A 19,934-nucleotide genomic window follows, 5' to 3' on the forward strand; every position below is an offset into this window, starting at 1 on the left:
CTAGCCTTGCTTAAGCTAGAGGTACTTGACTGAATAAGGCTTTTATTTATTTTTCTTGTTAAAATTCAAAGTTATTTCAGCCTATAGGTTTTATGATATACTTTGCCAATATCTTGAGAAGGCTGGTCTAGAAAACCTATTTAGAATAGGTATTTAGTAAAGTACTGTCAGCACCTTGAAATCAAGCATTTGCTAATTAAAGAAAAATTAACTTGTAGTTGAAATAGAATAGTTCTTGCATTTAACTTGTGTGAGCCTGATGGGAATACTTATGTGGAATTTTGAATTTGGAACCTCTGATGGCTACAGAAACAAAAGCTCTGGTGTTGTCCTGGGCTTGAAGAAGCCTGTCTTCCTTTGAATTATGTGAGGAAGGGATTCCATACTGATGCTAAATTTTCAGAAACCTGATTCTAGCATGAGAGCCATTGCTATATGAGGGCAATCCTGGAATCAGTTCCACTTTGAAACCAGTACTATGTGCTAGACACTGGGAATAAGATGCTGCTCCTTCTCTCTTGGATTTATGTGCCAGAGGTTGTGCCAGGCAGTAAACAAGGAGTGAAGTAAAATAGAATATAAAAGGGCTGTGAGGGAAGCAAACTGGGTGCTACTTACAGTGTCTGAAGAAAATGACTTAATGTGCCGACTTTCACACCGGAGTGTCTTCTCCACGTGTGCGCACAGGGCAGACCTCTGAAAGGGCCGTCCTTACTTTGCTAGATCAATGGCTGTGTTGAGCCAAGTGGGAGGGGCACCTTTCCCCAACCATTGTAAAGCATTGTTTACTGGGTTTCAGACCCTGTTTCCCAGAGTGCATTGCTCACTGTCAAACCCCATCTGCAGAAATTTTGGAGTCATCCCTGACTCAGTGGTAGCCCCCACCTAACAGAGTGGCAAGTGAAGAACCAGACGTGGATTCTGAGAATTTCCAGGAAGTGACAACATTTTAGAGCTATAAAGTGTGTCCCCTTCCCAGCCACCCACACTGGTGTTTATTCTGTAGGCCAGCTACTTTTCTGAGAGCAGTGTAGCCAAAGGGAGGACGAATGTCACTCAGATTTCAGCTTTAAGGGGGAGTTCAGGTTGCAGGAGCTTGACCGGCACCTGGGCATTTCCTGGGATGCCAGGCCCTGTGGCTTCCTTGGGAAGCTCTGCATGCAGCACGCACGCCTGCCCCGCAACTTCCCACCCTCTTTACCGCCCGCGTCCCACCACCCCTGGCTGCTGGAGTCCGTGGTCACCCAGGTGTGCAGCCCAATCCTGCCTCACTGTGAGGGGCAAGGGGAGGCCCGTCAGGAGGGAGCTGTCCCCTCTGCAGGGAAAAGGACCCTGATTCTGGAGAAAAAGGCTCGCTCTCCTGTAGTACTCTCACCCCAGACTAATATAACTGCCTAAGTGAAGGTTGGAACCTGAGGCGGGGGAGGGGTGCTTTGTGCTAAGGGGCACGTGCATGATATGGCTGCCAACTGTGACACAGCTGCCAACTGTGACACCGCTGCCAATTGTGACACGGCTGCAAATTGTAGGCTCCTGCTCAGTGCGTGTGCCTGCACCTCATTTGTCTGGGTCTCATTGCGTTGCCCCAGACCCCCTGACCCCCACTCCAGATCGCTCACTGTGCCCTGGGCCCCCAGGTCACTCACTGTGCCCCAGCCCCTCCGGGTCACTCCTTGTGCCCCAGCTTTCCTGGGTTGCTCATTGTGTCTCCCGGACCTCTGTTAGCATGTCCGGGCTGCACCTCTGGGCCCCATTGATTTTTTGGCAGCTATTGTGGCTGCTGGCCGAACCATCGCCAACGGAGATCCGAGCTCAGGAGCCAGAAGCCCCTGAGACGAGAGACCCTCCTGAGGTGGAGCAAGAGAGCTCAGCTCTGCTCCAATGGCCTCTTTACCCAGGAGACAATGCAGAACCTTCCACAGGCCTGCAGAAGTCTCCAGCTCAGCCTCCCAAGCCAAATACATATTTTAGAGTGACAGGTCGGCCTTTGGACCTGGAGCTAACTGTTCAGCCAGAGGCTACGGTGGAGGCTGAACGTCCGACACCGACACCGCTGCAGCAGACCACCGCTCCTCCGAAACACCCTGAGGCGATGCTTCCAGGTCCAGAGACTGTTCAGCCCCAGCAGCCACCCTGGTCTGAGCAGTTTCTCAGGGCCCATCAAGCAGTGTCATCTGAGGTCGGTCCTCCAATGCCTGAACAGAAGGCCGTCATCCATATATGTGAGATCTGTTCCTGCCGAAATGAGACGCTGTCTTGTTCTGGTCTCGGCCCAACGCAGGCGCTCCACAGAGTGCCTGTGCCAGACTCCGACATGTACAAGGACATCTTCACCACCTTGTAAGAACTGCCTTTCTTCCTTTGTTCTCCGCAACCTGCCTGACCTGCCAGCCTTCTCCTCCTGGTCTCCCTGGGCCTTCCTCAGCTTCTCAAACCCACACTGACTACTTCCTGCTTTTATATTTTGTTTGTCATCTAGTCCTTATCTTCATTCTCCTTCTCACCATTGTTTCCTCCTCCGCATGTTTCCTTACTGGTTTTTCTTTAGCCCCATCACTTCATTCCTTAATCCTCTACTCTCCTCCCACTTCTATGTCATCCTCTTTACAGCTTCGTGGCCCTCTCCGAATCTCATTGGTGGTGATACAACAAATTGGTTAAGAGAAGAGACTCTAGAGCCAGAGTGCCCGAGTTTGAATGTAGTTATGCCATATATTAGTGTTTGGGTTCAATTTCATCATCTGTAAAGTCAAGATTATGATAGTTACCATCTCTTAGGATTGTTGTGAGATTTAGATGAGTTCACCTATGTCAGTGCCTATCATATATCCAGTTATACCCAGAACTCACATTTGCCACCTGGCTTTCTAAATATATCACCCATTCTGTGTCCAGCCAGGGCTAAGTACTATGGGAGCCACAGAAGTATGACATTGTCTATGAAACATGACAATGACAGGTGGGAAGAAAGGGAATATGACTAAAAAGGGAGATGATATATAGTTAAGTACTAAAAAAGATACAGACCAGAGGTGGTATAATTCAGCAGAATCGGTAGTCACTGGCCTATGGAAGTCGGAAGACTGCATGGTTAAGCTATAACTTTAACTGGGACTTAAAGGTGCCTGTGGTTTGTTACATAGAGGAGAAATAATGCGTACAGTCTTGGCAACAGCATGGCTGCAGGAACGACCAGGACTTATTAGGCTAGTCTTGCTGTCAAGAATTGGTTTAGGAAGCGGTGAAAAATATGATTATGAAAAACTTTGGCTCTAGGAGTTTGGAAGTTGCACTGAGACTGGGAGAGCCCCTGAATGTTTTCAAGTGAGAGAGACAGGTGATTAAAATAAGAGGGTTATTTTAAATTCCATATGTAGAGTGATCTCAAGAGGAAAGCTTGATTCAGGGAGACTGGTAGAATAATTGAGCAAAATCTAGCAGTAAAGCAAGAAGAGTGGTTGTGATAGGAGGAGAAAGAACATCCTGGGAACAGTGTAAAGAAAAACTGACAGGCTGTAGTAACTGGCTGGAGTTGGGGAATGGGGTGTACAGGAAAGATAAAAATCAAATACGACCCTGTAAAGTTTCTGTCCTGGGTGATGAGGAGAACCACAGTGGTGTATGAGGTGGACAAAGAGCAGTTGGAGAGGAGAGCCAGATTGAAGGCCATGAGTTCAGACTGGGCAGTTTTTATTGGGGAGTCGAAAGCAACCAAAGGATTCTGGTTGGGTGGAAGTGTCCACTGTGCAGAGGGACAGACAGGGACCTGTTTGACTTTTCTCACCTTCATGGGAAACGCGCATATAAACTGGACAGGTAAGTTGTCGCTGAGGGACGAGGACAAAGCTAAAGGTGAAGATTCAAAGTTACCCACGGAGTTAGTGATTGAGACTGAACCTCGGGAATTTCACAGATTCTTTTAAATGCTTGTAATTCATGGGAACAGCCTCCCTGTGTTGTTGGTGTTGGTGTTAAAGTCACAGAAACACACAGGATAAATGTGAAAATCCCACACAGCACTTCCCGCCACTCCTGTTACCACTTTGGCATGTGTCTGTTCTTGCAATCTCTCTCTCTTTTTCTTCTTTTCCTTTTCTTTTGCAGTTTCCCCCCTAAAGAGGTAATACTTTACTCCTTGCTCAGTGATTTGTGCTTTCCCTTGTCACATATGTCTGTCAGATCTTTCCATATCAGTCCTTCTCATTTCTAATTGCCCTTATCTTTCTAACACCTGGAAAGATTCCCACAGAGGGCACTGACCCAAAGTTTTGCTGTGGCCTGGCTGACGCAAGGTTTCTTTGTGTTAATTTGCTGATAATGATACATTTTTGGTATTTTTCTGTGGAATTATTATTTTTGTATTCGTTTGTACAAGGAGTCATTTTAGACACAGGTGGTTTTGGAGAAAATGCATTCAAAGTAATCAACTGGCAACACCTAGCCAAATAAGAAATTGAGGTTCTGAGGAGATGCCTCATGGTTTGTGCCAGGGGCCCCACATTATGTCTTTATTAATTTGTGCAGACTGGGAAAGCTGATAGCTGTGGAAATTAGAAAGCTGGTATTTTCTTCATTTGATTAATCCCCACAAGGTTGCCATGACTGTTTTAATTACTCTGTTTGTTCTTTTCCTGCCTATTTAAAGATACTAACTGTGTTTCTTTGCAGCGATTTAAAAGGCAACTCTATTTCTCACCTTGATAAGGACTCATGGAGGTTCTTCCATGTAACTGAGAAACTGTGAGTATATTCTCTCCAAAAATGTATACAAACAAACAAACAAACAAACAAGCAAACCTGACTGCATTGTAAGGTCCTTCTTGGTCCCCAATTTTGAGGTCATTAGCTCTGAGAAAAGGTATTCACCTCCATATCATAAATCAACCTCTATTGATTCCAAGTCTGTGTTTATTTAAAAAATTAAATTGGCAGGCTCTCTTTAAAATGAGTCAATTTAACCTTATTCTTCACTGTAACAAGTAATACATGTTTATATTCTCAGTATATAAAAATGAAATACAGGCATAGTGAAACCTTCGCTTCTGCCCTCGTCCCCCACCCTTAAGGTGAGGCTGTTCTGAGCTGTTTACTGTGTGCCCTTGTAGATCTTTCCCCGGGCCTTTGCCTACATACTGATACCACAATAGGCATGTGTGTGATTTTCTTTTTTCTTTTTTTTTTTTTTACATAAATGGTAACAACTCGGTCCTTCCACCTCTTGCTATGTCTTAGATTTGTTTCCTTCCTGGTTAACCAATTCATTTAAACTCCTGCATAATATTCTACAGGATGGGTGTGTTACAGTTAAAAATCCCCCTATTGGTGGATGTTTAGATTATGTCTAGTTTTCCTGTTGCATGTATTGCTGCAACGAACATTCTTGTACATGCATCTTTGTGAACATGGACAGGCTTTCTGCAGAATAGACATTTAGGAATGGAGTTGTTGGGGCGAAGAGTATACTGATATAACATTTTGACTGCCCTCAAAGAAGTTGTGCCAACTTATGCTCCAGGCAGTAGTAGGCCACGACAACATTCATTTCCAGCACTGATAGTCTCCATTTCTTGGCTGATGTAATGAGTGAATAAAAGGGGTCCCATCTGAATTTGAATTTTTCTGGTTACTTGTAAATTTAACTGGAGAGTATCATGCTTTGTGAAATAAACCAGGTGGTGAAAGAAGAATACCATATTATCTCACTTCATACAGGAATCTAATGAGAAAACAAACCAATGAGCAAAGTAGAACCAGAGACATGGAAACAAGGAACAGGCTGACAGTGACCAGAGGAGAGGGGAGAGGGGAAAAGGGGGGAAAGAAGGGGAAGGGTCTAGTGACGAAACTAGTGTAAATGACCCATGGATATGGACAACAGGGAGGGGGTTGTCTGTGGGAGAGGGCTGGGGGTGGGCAGGGCAGGGGAGAGCAATGAGGGGAAAAATGGGGACAATTGTAAGAGAACAAGAATTTTAAGAAATCTTTAAATATTGAACATTTATATTTCTTCTCTGACTTTGCCCTGTCCTTTTTTGCCTATTTCTCTTTTATCTTTTTTAAATCAATTTGTAGAAAAGTCAATTTGGGTACACAGGTAGTTTGGGAAAAAATATTTACATTCAAAGTAATTAACTGGCATTTTTTATGACAAGTTTGTGTGTCATATTATTAGGTCAACTCGAACAGATGTCATAAACAACCTCTGAGTTAATAATAAGAGACCAAATAGCCATAGTAATCTAAAAACAGGGTTTACAATCACCCTCTAAGATATCTTATTGGTAACGAAAAATGCTAGAACCAAGCAGGTGTTTTTCTTTTTTTTAACTTATGAATTTCTTTAAAATTATATATAGTTTATATTTTCCATGATAGAGTCTGAATTGGAAATTTTATTTCCCAAACTTGTAAGAAAAATGAAAGTCATTTAGCACAAGAAATAAATAAGATTAGTTTTCTTTAAGGAGTAGAGAGAACGGAGTAGTCTGAAAGATGGTGTAGGAGAAAAAACTTTGGATTGTGTAACTATATACCTATGGAATTTTGAGCCATGAAAAATATACATTGCACATTTTTTAAGTTAAAAATTAAACATTCGTTTTTTTAAATAACATGTGTTTGGGATCTGATAGACAATAGCATGAATCTGGGAAGTGTTGAAGATTTCTCAGTCAGCTTGAGATCTCTACCTTATGAGGGAGAGGTCTCTAACTTAGGGTCAATAGACCCCCCAGAGCAGGATTTCTTCGCCTTCTTCTTTTTTACTTTAGTCTCTATGTTTTTAAATGAAATAGAAAAACAATAAAAAATAAATTTAAAAAATATATAAGAAAATAAAGGAAAACTATTACTGAAAAAAGTTTTCAAATATTTTTTAAAGCTATCGATATAGTCATAGATCTGCTTCTCTTAACATACTAAGAAACGAGCTATAGTGGTAGATCTAATAACTGGTTATAGTTTCTAAGTAGTGATGTGAATGACATCTGCAACAAATGTGTGATTTGAAAATACGCATACAGTTTTAAGTGATTTAGGGAGGTACCATTTTTTCCAATGTTTTATATTTATGAAAAAGGTTTACTATAAACATTGTTGGACATGGCAGCTTTTTTGCTTTTTCTTTTTGGACCATTTCTATGGAAATATGAAAGCGTTACCTAAGGGAGGTGAGAAAACAGTGAATCAGAGCATCACCCCTGACCATTCCCCCTGCATACACATTCTGACCATCACTGCTGTTCCCTATAATGTGGTGAATTTCAAGTTGAGGCCAAGGTCTTTGATGCCTTTTTAGGACTCCAAGACTTGTTTGTTGGAATTAAAGTCTTTGTGTTTTTATTTTCATGTTTTTTTTAAAAATGTAACTATATCTGTGTCATCTGAACTACCTTATAACTGAGAACAGTCCCTGATCTTAGTTGTTGAGTTTCTGGGCCATAATATTTTGCCATATGCTATGAGTAAAGAATTAAGCTTTGGGGTAGAATGATGCTACAAGATGCGGTTATAAAAATATGTAGCCAACAGACACTGAGGGAAAGCAGAATGTTTCAAACGCTGAACTTGATGGAAATAGCTTCACAAGGCGACACAGCATGTTCTCCAGTCTCCAAGGCTCCTGAAGAGGGCACCACCTAATGTCATGTGCAAGGAGCGCGGAGTCTCCTGCAAGAGACACCCACGTTGACGTTCGGCAGAGCTGCTTCCAAACTGGCTCTCTACCACTCCCTCGCTCCGTTCTTGGAGGCACTGGCCCTGTGCCTTTCTGCTCCTCACATGTTGGAAATGAGTGAAACTCCCCTCACTCCCACCCCTAACCCCAAGCATGTCCCTCGTCGTTACTGAGAGACTAGATAAAGCAAAGGCCTTCACATTCCTTGGGCAGACCAGGTGTCAGGCTTGTCTGTGGATCGTTCCCGTTCCCTTCCTCTTTCATTATGGAGAATTCTGGCCAGATCGCTCAGTTTTCTAATTTATTCAACTGTCATTTCTGCTGCGATATACTGAGCATTGTTTTTATGAATGACAACACTCCATTTGTATAAGGCTCAGTTCATTCTTTTCAGTGGATGTGCTGGCTGCTTACAGCTCTCTGAGGATATTAATTGTGCTATCCTGAAATCCTCTTGTGCTTCCTCCGTTAACTCCGTTTCATTGGCTGTAAACTCTTATGTTTGTTTTTGTTTTCCATCCAGGTTTCTCCATATATATTTCTGTATAGTAAATAATTGTAGTTATTTTGCCTTTTGATCCAGAAATAACTTTTTTATTTTTCAGAATCCTGAGTAACAACAAGTTAAAAGAAATTGATAAGGACTCATTTCGACGTCTTTTATTCCTCAAGTCTTTGTAAGTTAATTGTTTTTATTTATAATTTTTTAGTTATATTATCTATAAGATACATAGGGGTTCAAATTAGATAATCTTTACAATTTCTTCCAGCAATAAAATGCTACAATTCTGTAAGTGTGGATAGGGCTCCCAGCCTATCTTGAGCATTTATTATCTTCAATGCATTTTCAATTTTTTAATCATATAGACAAGATATAGGTAGGGAATTGTCTCCAGCTATAGAGGAAAAGTGGTAATAATGTCTTAGTACTTATACACACCCATATGAACCTTGTTATATAAGTGTTCATATATCATCTGCCTGTATTTACATTTAATTTAGGACCCATGGATCAAATAGAGCCTAAGGTATGTTTCCATACAGCCCATAAGTTAAGAATACTTTTTACACTTTTAAAGGGCTGTAAACAAAAAAACAAAAAAAAGGAAAGAAAAGAAAGAAGCGAAGAAGAATATGCGAGACAGACTGTCTGTGGCTTGCAAGGCATAAAATATTTACTGTCTGCCTTTACAGAAAAGGTTTTAAAATGTTAATTTAGTAAAATGAGAAGCATTCAGGTTAACGTCAAATTGTCTCCTAAAGGACAAGAAAATATAGAACACTTACATTAATTTGAATGCTATTAACCCAGAAATTTTCAATAATTTAATCTAAATTAGATTAACATTTACATATCAAATGTTTAACTAAGTAGATGAACTATGTAAACAGTATTGTTATGAACATGTTAAGTTACCAGGAGAGCAGATTTGGTGTTCAGGATTTCAATGTTTAAAATGATGGTTAAGTGGTATACTTAGAAATGGCTACACCAAATAAGCATATCAGAAATGCCCCTAACTTCATTAATTACAAAATAAAGATCTCTCCAGCCTCCTTGCCAAGGGAGAAACGCTTGCCTAGTGATTCCGTTTACTTAGAGATAAGGAGATGTCCTTTGCTATAAGAACTCAATTCTTATTTTTTGTCCATGGCATTCAGAGATGTGTATGTCATTAATTTTTTGAAGGTAATTAATGATGCTTTTTAGCAAATAGATGACTTTTGCAAATATAGAAGGCTTAAGGGAAGTGGGTAGAAAGAGCCTCATGAGGCACTAAAAACAGTCCTTTGAATTATGAAACTTTTCAAGCCTCAGGGCATAAGCACTTTTGAATTGGTCTTCTGGGGTATCTCGCCATCTGGGTTCCAAACCTTACAAACAGGAGGAAGACAAATGAGGTAACTAACCGCTCAATAGATTAGGTCATTCATCCCCTCTGCTGTGAAATACTTTGTAAGCTAATTATTCCATGCCGGCCTAAGTATGCCCATTCATTAAAAAAGGCCAACCAAGAAACAAGCTAAGAAAGAGCATGCCAAGCACTGTCGCTAGTATTGTAGGCACAAATATGGGTAAGACATGGCTTCTGCCCTCTGGTAACTCATGATCTCACAGGGAAAATGAACGTGCAAGCTCCTACCACAATGCAGTAGTACTAAACAGAAGACAGTGCTGCAGAGGCGCATAGAGGGAGCCATAAAATAATAAAACCACATTTCCTTTACAACACTTATTTTTCTCCCTCTACTCCCCAGCTATTTGTTTATTTTATAAATATTTGAGTTTACATATGTTCATGTGCCACTTTTAAACATGGTAGACAGTGCAGGTGAGCAAGACCTCATCCATCCTTTCAAGGAGTTTATGCTCAGAGGAAATAGGATGCAAGAATAACTGTATCAAAAAGAAGAAATGGAGATGGGCAATGAGAAATATGAATTGGTTTTGGAACACAGCAGAGGGAAAAGACACTTGAAGTTGGATCAGCAAAGATGTTACTAGAGCAATGCTGTTTGAAGACGACCTTGAAGGGCCCTTAGGGATAATCACACAGACATCTCAGATGGAGTAATCTTGCAAAAGGAGCATGGGGAAAGGCAAAATACAGGAAAAATACCTTGAGTACCTGTAGAGTACAAGTAAAAATACCTTGAGTGCCTGTGGAGTACAGCTAGGAAGAACAGAATATTAGAGCCAGATCTTCTAGGGCTTTGAAGGCCAAGCCAAGGATAACATGCCAGGCTACCATGTTATCACACCTGTGCTGTAGGGCAAACTTTCGCCTGCAACAGAATCACTTGAAGAGCCCGTTAAAGCTCAAGCTCCACCCCCACAGTTACTGATTCAGTCGGTTCAGAGTAGGGCTTGGATTTTGCATCTTCAATAAGTTCCCAAGTGATGCTGGCCGGTACTGGAGAACCACTTCCAGAGTGTTAATCTGGTGACTGTGTGCAGGATGGATTAGAAAGGGAGAGACTAGAAATGGAAACACCAGTGAGAAGACAGTTATACTCATCTAGGTGAACACTGAGGGACTAAGCTGGAATCAATGGAAATAAGAGTAACTATAGACCAGAATGGGTGTTTTCAAATAAAAATCCAGTACCATTTTGGTTTTTTGTTTTCCCACCACCGTACAACTGAAGCAATTAAATTCATGGGTTATTAAAGCAACGTAAAATAAAAAATGAATTTCTGCTAAAACAATAGGAAGTATCGTTCTGAATTAGTTCAAAGTTCTGAATTTTAAAAAGTAGCAACTTTCTTTTCAGTTATGTGAAAAGAGATCTTTTATTTCTTCTGGTATTGAATTGGCCGAGAAAAACAGAACTAAGCCAGGAAGGTGTGTAAGTGTGAGGCTATTTCTTTTTCATACTAGAAATTTGTAATTAAATATAAAGATAAAAGCTTTCAGCTCATAATTTAAATTTGATGAGGCCACGAAATGTCATCTAATCAATTCTTCTCTCAGAAAAGATTATCTTCAAAATTTATCAAGATCTATAGTTGTATATTTTCTTTATAAAGATCATGAGGGTGAGATTGTTCAGGGAGGTGAGGGCAGGTTTACGAGCTCTGGAAGTTCAAATCCCAATTCCTAAGGTTTAGAGTTTAGACTAAAGCTACGTATTCAATATTATCATTCCAACCTCTACCAATTATTTCTACTATTTAGGTATCTAATAGCTAATTCAGGGAATATTTCTCCTTTCCTTTTTTCTAGAGATTTATCTGGCAATAATATAAAATCTATTGGTAAGAAATCTTTTCAAGAGGTGCCTTTCCTGGAAACTCTGTAAGTTATAACTATAACTTCATTATGTCTAGAATTTTTATAAAACTTAATTGTAAATCTCTTTGTTATTTCTTTTGAAGTAAGATTAAAATTGTATTAGTAGAAAGCTACTAAAGTTATGTAGCAAGTCGTTTTTGTCTCTAGCCCAGACTAGTGTGAGAATTATCTCACAGATCGGAATGACGCATTCTACAGCAGTGATTCTCAGCCAAGGTGGTTTTGCACCCAGGTGACACTTGGCAATATCCAAAGACATTCTTAGTTGCCACGATTGTAGATATGCTACTGGCATGTAGTGGGCAGAGGCCGGAGTTGTTCAACATCCTACAGCGCACAGGACAGCCCCTGTAACAAAGAATTATCTAGCCCAAAATGCTAAGTTATGTAACCCTGTGCTAGAGAAATAAAGACCACTTAATGCAAGTTTTTTTCAAGTACTTACTGTTTTGTATCTAATGCACTGCATGTGTACGCATGAAAGCCTAGCTCATATGAGATATCTCCCACAGTGAGATTTATTTAATGCATAGAGGGAGTATTGAGGTTGTTTTATCATATATAAATTAGAATCACTGCCAAAAGATCTGAATTGTTTTTATTTTTTTGTTTTTTGCTTGTGTCTTCTTTTGAAGAAATCTTGGTGGCAATTCAATCAGAGAACTGAGCCCCGGGACATTTCAAACCTGGCATGGAATGAGGTTTTTACACACCTTGTAAGTGAAATAGAAGATAAATACATGTAAAAAGCTATGGGTAAACACATGATCCAGTGATTGGTGAGCTGGGTGTAAGCCCAGTTTGAACTCTGGGAAGTATGGCTTAAGAGCCATTCATTCTTCTCAAATGAGGAAACTAAGGTACAAAGAGGCCAAGGACTTGTCGGACTCATACGCAGGCTCCGCTTTCCCCAGCACTGACCTTCAGCGGGGGCGATAAAAGGCAGCAAGCAAGTATCATTCAAAGTAGCATCGTCCTGGCTATCCCAGCGGTGCTGCTGCTCTGACTTGTGAATGGTCCTTGAAATTCCACTTCTGAATTGAACTTAGATTCCTGCTCATGTGCAAAGTTTCTGACTGCGTAAATGTATGGAACATAGGACTGAAAGAGTTTCAGCTTAGCTCAGAGTTCTCCTCAACCATGGGTCTCTTAAACAATAAAGCAGGAAGTCTTCCTAAAAACCTGCCACAGGGCACATCTCTCCTCAATAACCCAGAATGTTATCTTTTTGAGAAAGTATGTAACTCTGAAGCGAATTGTCTGTGGCAATGGGAACCTTTGAGGTATGGGAAAATATGCTATTTATGTTAAGGTGTGCTGTGAAAAAATAGTCATAAAGAAAATACATCGCTGTAGCCTAATTCCAATTTCTTTCCTGACCACTCGTCAGTGGGAAGTGTGGGTTTTATCCCCTCGCAGCTCAAAAATTCTGTGATTTCTCAGTGATACGAGCAAAGCAGAATGCATACGTTCAGGGTCCTGAACAGGATTTTGAACTTATGGTGAAGATTGTCCCCTCCACCTGCCTTTGAAAAGACTGTCTTACCGTCTTATGGTTCAGAAATCCAATTTCCCACAGTTTCGGGTTAGATGCAGGTGTTCAGGGTGTGTCTGGCGCTGGACTGACAGTTCCTGCAGGTGTCTCATCTGTAGCAGCCTTCCTTTTCCCTGTTTAGTTTGCTGATCCCTAACTTGGGGAAAGAAGACTGAGGGTCAGTTTTCCTTTGGCGCGCGCATCAGAGCAGCAGGCTTCTGGGGTCCTCCCACCCAGAGGTCTCGGTAGTATGAGTACAATGTCATAAAGTCACCAGCTTTGCCAAGCATTGTGTAACACGGAGAGTTTCTTATAAGAACCTGAGTTTCACTATAGTTAGGAAGGCAGCACAGGAAGAAAAAAGGTTTCCTGGGCGCCATGCCCCCTGTGTATCAGCACTGTCCTAAGTGCTGGGGGTACAAGGAAGAATTGGGCAGGGACTTTATCCCCAAGAAACTTTGATACTGGAAGGAGGAAGACGGATGTTGTTGGGAAGAACATAGGAGACCCACGCCAGCATCTCTGCAGCAGGGTAACGGGAGAGGAGGGAGACTAAGTGGGAAGTGGGGGGTGGGTTAGAAGAGATTCGTCATCCAGGAGGCACCAGCCTGCAGTTCTTCAGTTTCTGGGTTCATCTTAAACGACAAGAAAAGGTGTTAGAAATAAAAATACTCCTGTGATTTGCATAGAGCTGTACTGCTAGAACTAATTCACAGTTATTTTCAAAAGCTTGTCGCAATGCCATCAGTGTGTTCTGGAGGCTGGGCTCCTTTGTTTGGGGCCAAATCTTTGTTAGGGACAAGGCTAATTTGCTTCAGGAAACATCTGCCACAATAAGGTGTAAACTAAATTGCATCTTTTTCCAAAGGCAACTTGCCCAGGGAAGATGCCACCCCTCAAGTTGAGTCATTTGATCGTCTATACAATGTATTACTGGTGTTTTTATACGTTGAAACGATACTTTTCTCTGCATTAAACAAGTTTGTGACAAGTTTGAGGTAGACTTATCATGAACTGAATGAAACTTAAGCTTCAGAGCTCTTCACTTGCATGGGCGCCTTTCAAAGTTTTAGGAGGCGCACTAACAATTTTCATATTTCTAGTTTGGCATGTTTGTATTTGGATTTCCCAGAACAAATGATGCTCAAGCTCCACAAAATCTTGATTCACCCCTGGGGTTCAGGTAATTATAATTCAGTAAGTTTCTTGAATGAAGTCATTTTTATTTTTAAGTATATTTTATTGATTATGTTGTTACCGTAGTCCCAATTTTTTTCCCTTTTGCTCCCCTCTGCCCGGTACCTCGCTTGCCCCAGTAATCCCACCCCCTTAGTTCATGTCCATGGATCTTGCATATAAGATCTTTGGTTTCACCATTTCCTATATTATTCTAAACTTCGCCCTGTCTATTTTGTACCAACCAATTATACTTCTTAATTCCTGCACCATTTCCCCATTTCTACTTCTTCCCCATCCCAGCTGATAACCCTCCAAATTATCCCCATACCTGTGATTCTGTTCCTATTCTGCTTTGCTTAGTTGAATTTTGTTTTTATTTTTTAGATTCAGTTGTTGATAGTTGTGAGTTTGTTGTCATTTTAATGTTCATAGTTTTGATCTTCTTTTTCTTAAATAAGTCCCTTTAACATTTCATATCATAATGGCTTGGTGATGATGAACTCCTTTAGCTTTATCTTTTCTGGGGAGCACTTTATCTGCCCTTTCATTCTAAATGATAGCTTCGCTGGATAGAGGAATCTAGGTTGTAGGTCCTTGCCTTTCATCACATTGAATACTTCTTGCCAGTCCCTTCCTGCCTGCCAAGTTTCTTTTGAGAAATCAACAGATAGTCTTATAGGCACCCCTTTGTAGATAACTACTTTTCTCTTGCTGCTTTTCAGTTTCTCTCTTTATCTTTCACCTTTGGCATTTTGATTATGATGTGTCTCGGTGTGGTCCTCTTTGGGTCTAGCTTGTTTGGGACTGTTTGTGCTTCCTGGACTTGTATGTCTATTTCCTTTGCCAAACTTGGGAAGTTTTCCTTCATTATATTTTCACATAAGCTTTCAATTTCTTGCTCTTGCTCTCCTGGCACCCCTATGGTTCAGATGTTGGCACGTTTAAAGTTGTCCCAGAGGTTCCTCAGCCTCTCCTCATTTTTTTCAATTCTTGTTTCCTCATTCTGTACTGGTTGACTGATTTTTCTTCCCTGTGTTCCAAATCATTGATTTGAACCCCGATTTCCTTCCCTTCAGCATTGGTTTTGTGTGGATTTTCCTTCATTTCACTTAGCATCGCCTTCACTTCTTCCCTTATGCGTTTGCCGTACACAAGAATGTCTGTCAAGCCTGTGAGCATCTTTATCACCAGCGTTTTGAACTCTGCATCTGCTAGGTTGGCTATCTCCTCATCTCTTAGGCTGGCTATCTCCTCATCGCTTATTTCTTCCACTGGAGCCTTGATCCGTTCCCCCTTTTGAGCCATACTTCTCTGTCTCCTCATCTTGACAGGCTCCTGTGTTTGTTTGCCTCTGTGTCTTAGATAGAGCTGTTGCTCCTGTTTGTTGAAAGGGGTGGAGCCTGAGGTATTCATCAGTACAGGGAGACCCGTTTCACCACGTTGTGATGCTGTATGTGGGGGAGGGGACAGAGAGGGAACAATGCCGCTTGCTCAGCACCTGCCCCTTTTCCAGGCACTTCTCCCACTTCTGTATGGGACTGGCGCCTCTCTAGCTGTTGCCCTGCCCATTGTGCCCTCAGTGAGTGGGCCTGCAGTCATTCTAGGACAGTGGGGGCCCTTTAAACAAGCAGGCTCTGCTGAGAGACCAGCAGTTTCTTCCTCCACTCCAACCCCCACCGGTTTGCACAGTCAGAAGCAATGAGGTTTGATTTTCCCTGGTGCCGGGACCCTGAGCTGTGCAGTCTGGCCGGGAGCGCTCCCCAGGTGTCCCTCCCTGCTTTTTGAAATGTGTGACTGCGCTTTCTGCCGGCCTGCTGCTGCCACTGCTGTTGCTGCTGCTGCTGCCACCACCACACTGCGTCCTCTCCGCCCCAGCTCCACCCCTCCTACCTGTCTGGATGAGTATTTCTTCTTTATATCTTTGTTTGTTGGACTTCCATGCAGCTTGATTTTCTGCAACTTCTGGTTGTCTCTAGTTTTGAGGTAGTTGTAGTCCTTCTTAGTTGTGGAGAGAGATGCAGGGTGTCTGTCTAGGACTCCATCTTGGCCGGAAGTCGTTGAATGAAGTAATAATATTACTGTTAAAAACTCAATGCACTGAGCCACACCAGCCATGGCTGATGGCTTGTTTTAAAAAATTCTTTTAGCCCTGGCTGGTGTGGCTCAGTGCACTGAGCGCCGGCTTGTGAACCAAAGTGTTGCCGGTTCGAATCCCTGTCAGGGCACAAACTTGGGTTGCAGGCCAAGTCCCCAGTAAGGGGCACACAAGAGGCAACCACACAGTGATGTTTCTCTCCCCCTCATTCTCCCTCCCTTCCCCTCTCTTTAAAAGTAAAATAAAATACTTTTAAAAATGCTTTTATCTCACTTCAGTGATTCTAACGATACAAGCTCCATGATTTTAGAAAACAAAGGACTCTATAATGCAGAAAGGCTGTACCTCATCCAGGTAGAGCGCATTCACATTCTGGCTTGTCCGTGGTACCTCCATATTGTGCCAAGATCATAGGCACTGAGAGGATCTGAGAGGAAAATCCAAGCCTTATCCCTGTTGAATTATTGACCCCACTCTTGAGAATATCAGTGAGGTAAGTCAGGCCACACGCTGAAGGCAAATTGAGCATTGATCACAGAGACACCCTAATGCTCCCCTTGTCTACTAACCTTGATTGGGTTCCTTTAGATAGCTGTGGGCAACTAAAGGATGCCCTTTTTGGTATGGACTGGAATCTTGGCAGCTTATTCTTGGGTTCTGAAAGGCATAAACAAGACACTAAAAATAGCAGTGAGGAATCTGTCCTTTAGGATCATCCAGGGGGGGTCGTTTTATTTGTAATAGTACAAAGGTTTTGAGATTGTCAAACCCAGCAGCTTACGATGATACTTCTCTTTTTCCAACTGCATCTTAGTCTTCTCATTTATAAGAAGGTATTTTCTTTCTCTCAAAAGCATAGTAATTCATCCTCTGCCCCATGTTTCTTTAACACTTACATTTATTAGGTGCTTATTATGTTTCAGGCAGTATACTTGGTACTTTTAATTATGATACAAGTAAGATATCGTGACTAAAGTTCTTAGAATAGTGCTTTCCACACAGTAAATGCTCATCACGTGTTACCTCAGGCTGTATCTCATTTTCCCAACAACTCTTGTGATGCAGGTATCATTATTCCCATTGGAACTCAGAGATGTTAAACAACTTACCTAGGCTTACACTGTTAATAAGTGGTAGAGCCACTTATGAGCTTTGCAAGGAATTTGCTATTCCTTCTGGCCATTATGAATAATGCTACTATGACAGTCCCATACCTAGGAATGTGTTTCTGTGGACATGTTTTTAATTCTCTTGGGTGCATACCTGGGAGTGAATTGCTGAGTCATATAGCAATTATACGTTTACCTTTTTTGAGGAAGTGCCAAACTGTTGTACACAGTGTCTTCACCATTTTGTATTCCCACCAACAGTGTGTGAGGATTTCAACTTCTCCACATCCTTGCCAGCGTTTGTTACTGTCTGTCTGTCTGGTTATAGCCATCTGAGTGAATGTAAGGTAGTATCTCAGGGTATTTTTGATTTGTATTTGCCTGCTGACTTCAGACATTAAGCATCTTTTCATGTGCTTATTGGCCATTTGTATATCGTTTTTGGAGAAATGTCTCTTTAAATCTTTTGTCCATCTTAAAATTTGGTTATTATCTTTTTAATGAGTTGTAAGAGATCTTTACATATTCTGGATATTCTAAATATGAGCCTTTATCAAAGATACGAGTTGCAAATATTTTCTCCCATTCTTTGAGTGGTGTTTTCAGTTTTTTTAATATGTTTTATTGATTTTACTGTTACAGTTCTCCCAATTACTTTTCCTCTGCTTCCCTCCACCCTGTGACCCCCCTCCCTCCAGTTGTACCCCCCACTTAGTCCATGCCCATTAGTTGTGAATATAGTTCTTCTCAACATCTTCCTGTCTACTCCTCTCCCTCCTACTATGCGTCTTAATTCCTGCATCATCTCCCTCCCTTTCCCCCCTTCCCCCCTTCCCCCTTTCCGCTGACCTCCCCCCATAATGTTCCCCATACCTATCATTCTTTTCCCGCTCTCATTGCCTACTTAGTTTCCCTTTGTTTTGATTCCCTAGCTTCTGTTGTTGGTTGTTGTGATACAATTTTCATTTTAATGTTCATAGTTTTGATCCTCCTTCTCCTAAACAAGTCCCTTTAGCATCTCATATAACAGTGGTTTGGATCTCATGAACTCCTTCAGTTTTACTTTGTCCTGGAAGCACTTTCTCTGCCCTTTCATTCTGAATGAGAGCTTCACTGGATAGAGTAATCTTGGTTGTAGGTTTTTGCTTTTCATTTCTTTGAATATTTCTTGCCAGTCTCTTCTCGCCCTCAGAGTTCCTTTTGAGAAATCAGCTGATAGTCTAATTGGGACCCCTTTGTACATAATTCTCTTCTTCTCTCTTGCTGCTCTTGCTGCTTTTAAGACTCTCTCTTTATCTTTAATTTTTGACATTTTGATTATAATGTGTCTTGGTGTGGTTCTTCCAGAGTCCAGTGTTTTTGGAACTCTCTGTGCTTCCTGGACCTGTAAGTCTGTTTCCTTCCCCAAGTTAGGGAAGTTCTGCTTCATTATTTTTTCACATAATTTTTCAATTTCTAGTTCTTCTTCACCTTCTGGCAATCCTACAATTCAGATGTTTGCTCTCTTATAGCTGTCCCAGAGGTTTCTGAGCTCCTCCTCATTTTCCTCACTTTTTGTTTCCTCTTTCTGCATTTGTTGACTGTTTGTTCTGATTTGTTGATTTGATCCCTGGTTTTCCTTCCCTCGCCACTTGTTTCATATGTGTCTTCATTCATTTCAGCAGGACTAGCCTTCATTCCTTCCCCATCTTGATTAAGTCCCGCTGTTATTTCTGTAAGCTGTCTTATAACTATAGCTCTGAACTGAGCCTCAGAAATGTTATCTATCAGTTCGTCTGTTAATTCATGTATTTGCTTTCTAGTCAGCTGCATGATTGAGATCTCTATCATTAACCCTGCCATCTTGGCAGGTTTTTGCTCCCTGGGCGGGGCTGTCACACCTTCTATGCTATAGGGGGTGGAGCCCCGTGCATTTGTCACTACCAGGCAACCTTTCTCACCACACTGCGGTGCTTTGCATGGGGGCAGGGGTGCAAGATGGATTCCTGCCGTTCTCTCTCCACTGAGAGACCGGGAGCCTCCTCCTCCGTCCCCACGCCCTCTGGGCCTCACAGTCCGAGGCAATGGGGTCTGCCTTCCCTGGCGTTGGAATCATGAGCTGACGGGTTTGGTCTGCAGCCAGGGGTGCTCCCAGGTGCTTCTTGCCTCCCCTTAAATACGGGTGTCTGTGCTTACTGCAGTCCCTCCGCCCATCGCTGTAGCTGCTGCCACCAGCACAGCTTGACCTCTCCGCCCATGCTTCGCCTCTCCTACCTCTTCAGTCGAGCACCATTTGTTTATAACTTCATACCTTGGACTTCCATGTAGCTTTATTTTCTGGAACTTCTGGTTATTTCTGGTTTTGTGGTAGTTATAGTCCTTCTTAGTTGTGGAGAGAGACGGAGCATATCAGTCTAGGCCTCCATCTTGGCGGGAAGTCTGTGTTTTCATTTTCTTGATAGTGTCCTTTGAGGCACAAAATTTTTTTCATTTTTATAAAGTCTAATTTATCTATTTTTCCTTTCGTTGTGCTTTTAGTATCATATCTAAGAAACTGTTGGTCTAA

Source organism: Furipterus horrens, unplaced genomic scaffold (genome assembly GCF_987537825.1).
Source record: "Furipterus horrens unplaced genomic scaffold, mFurHor1.1.pri manual_scaffold_11, whole genome shotgun sequence".
NCBI lineage: Eukaryota > Metazoa > Chordata > Mammalia > Chiroptera > Furipteridae > Furipterus > Furipterus horrens.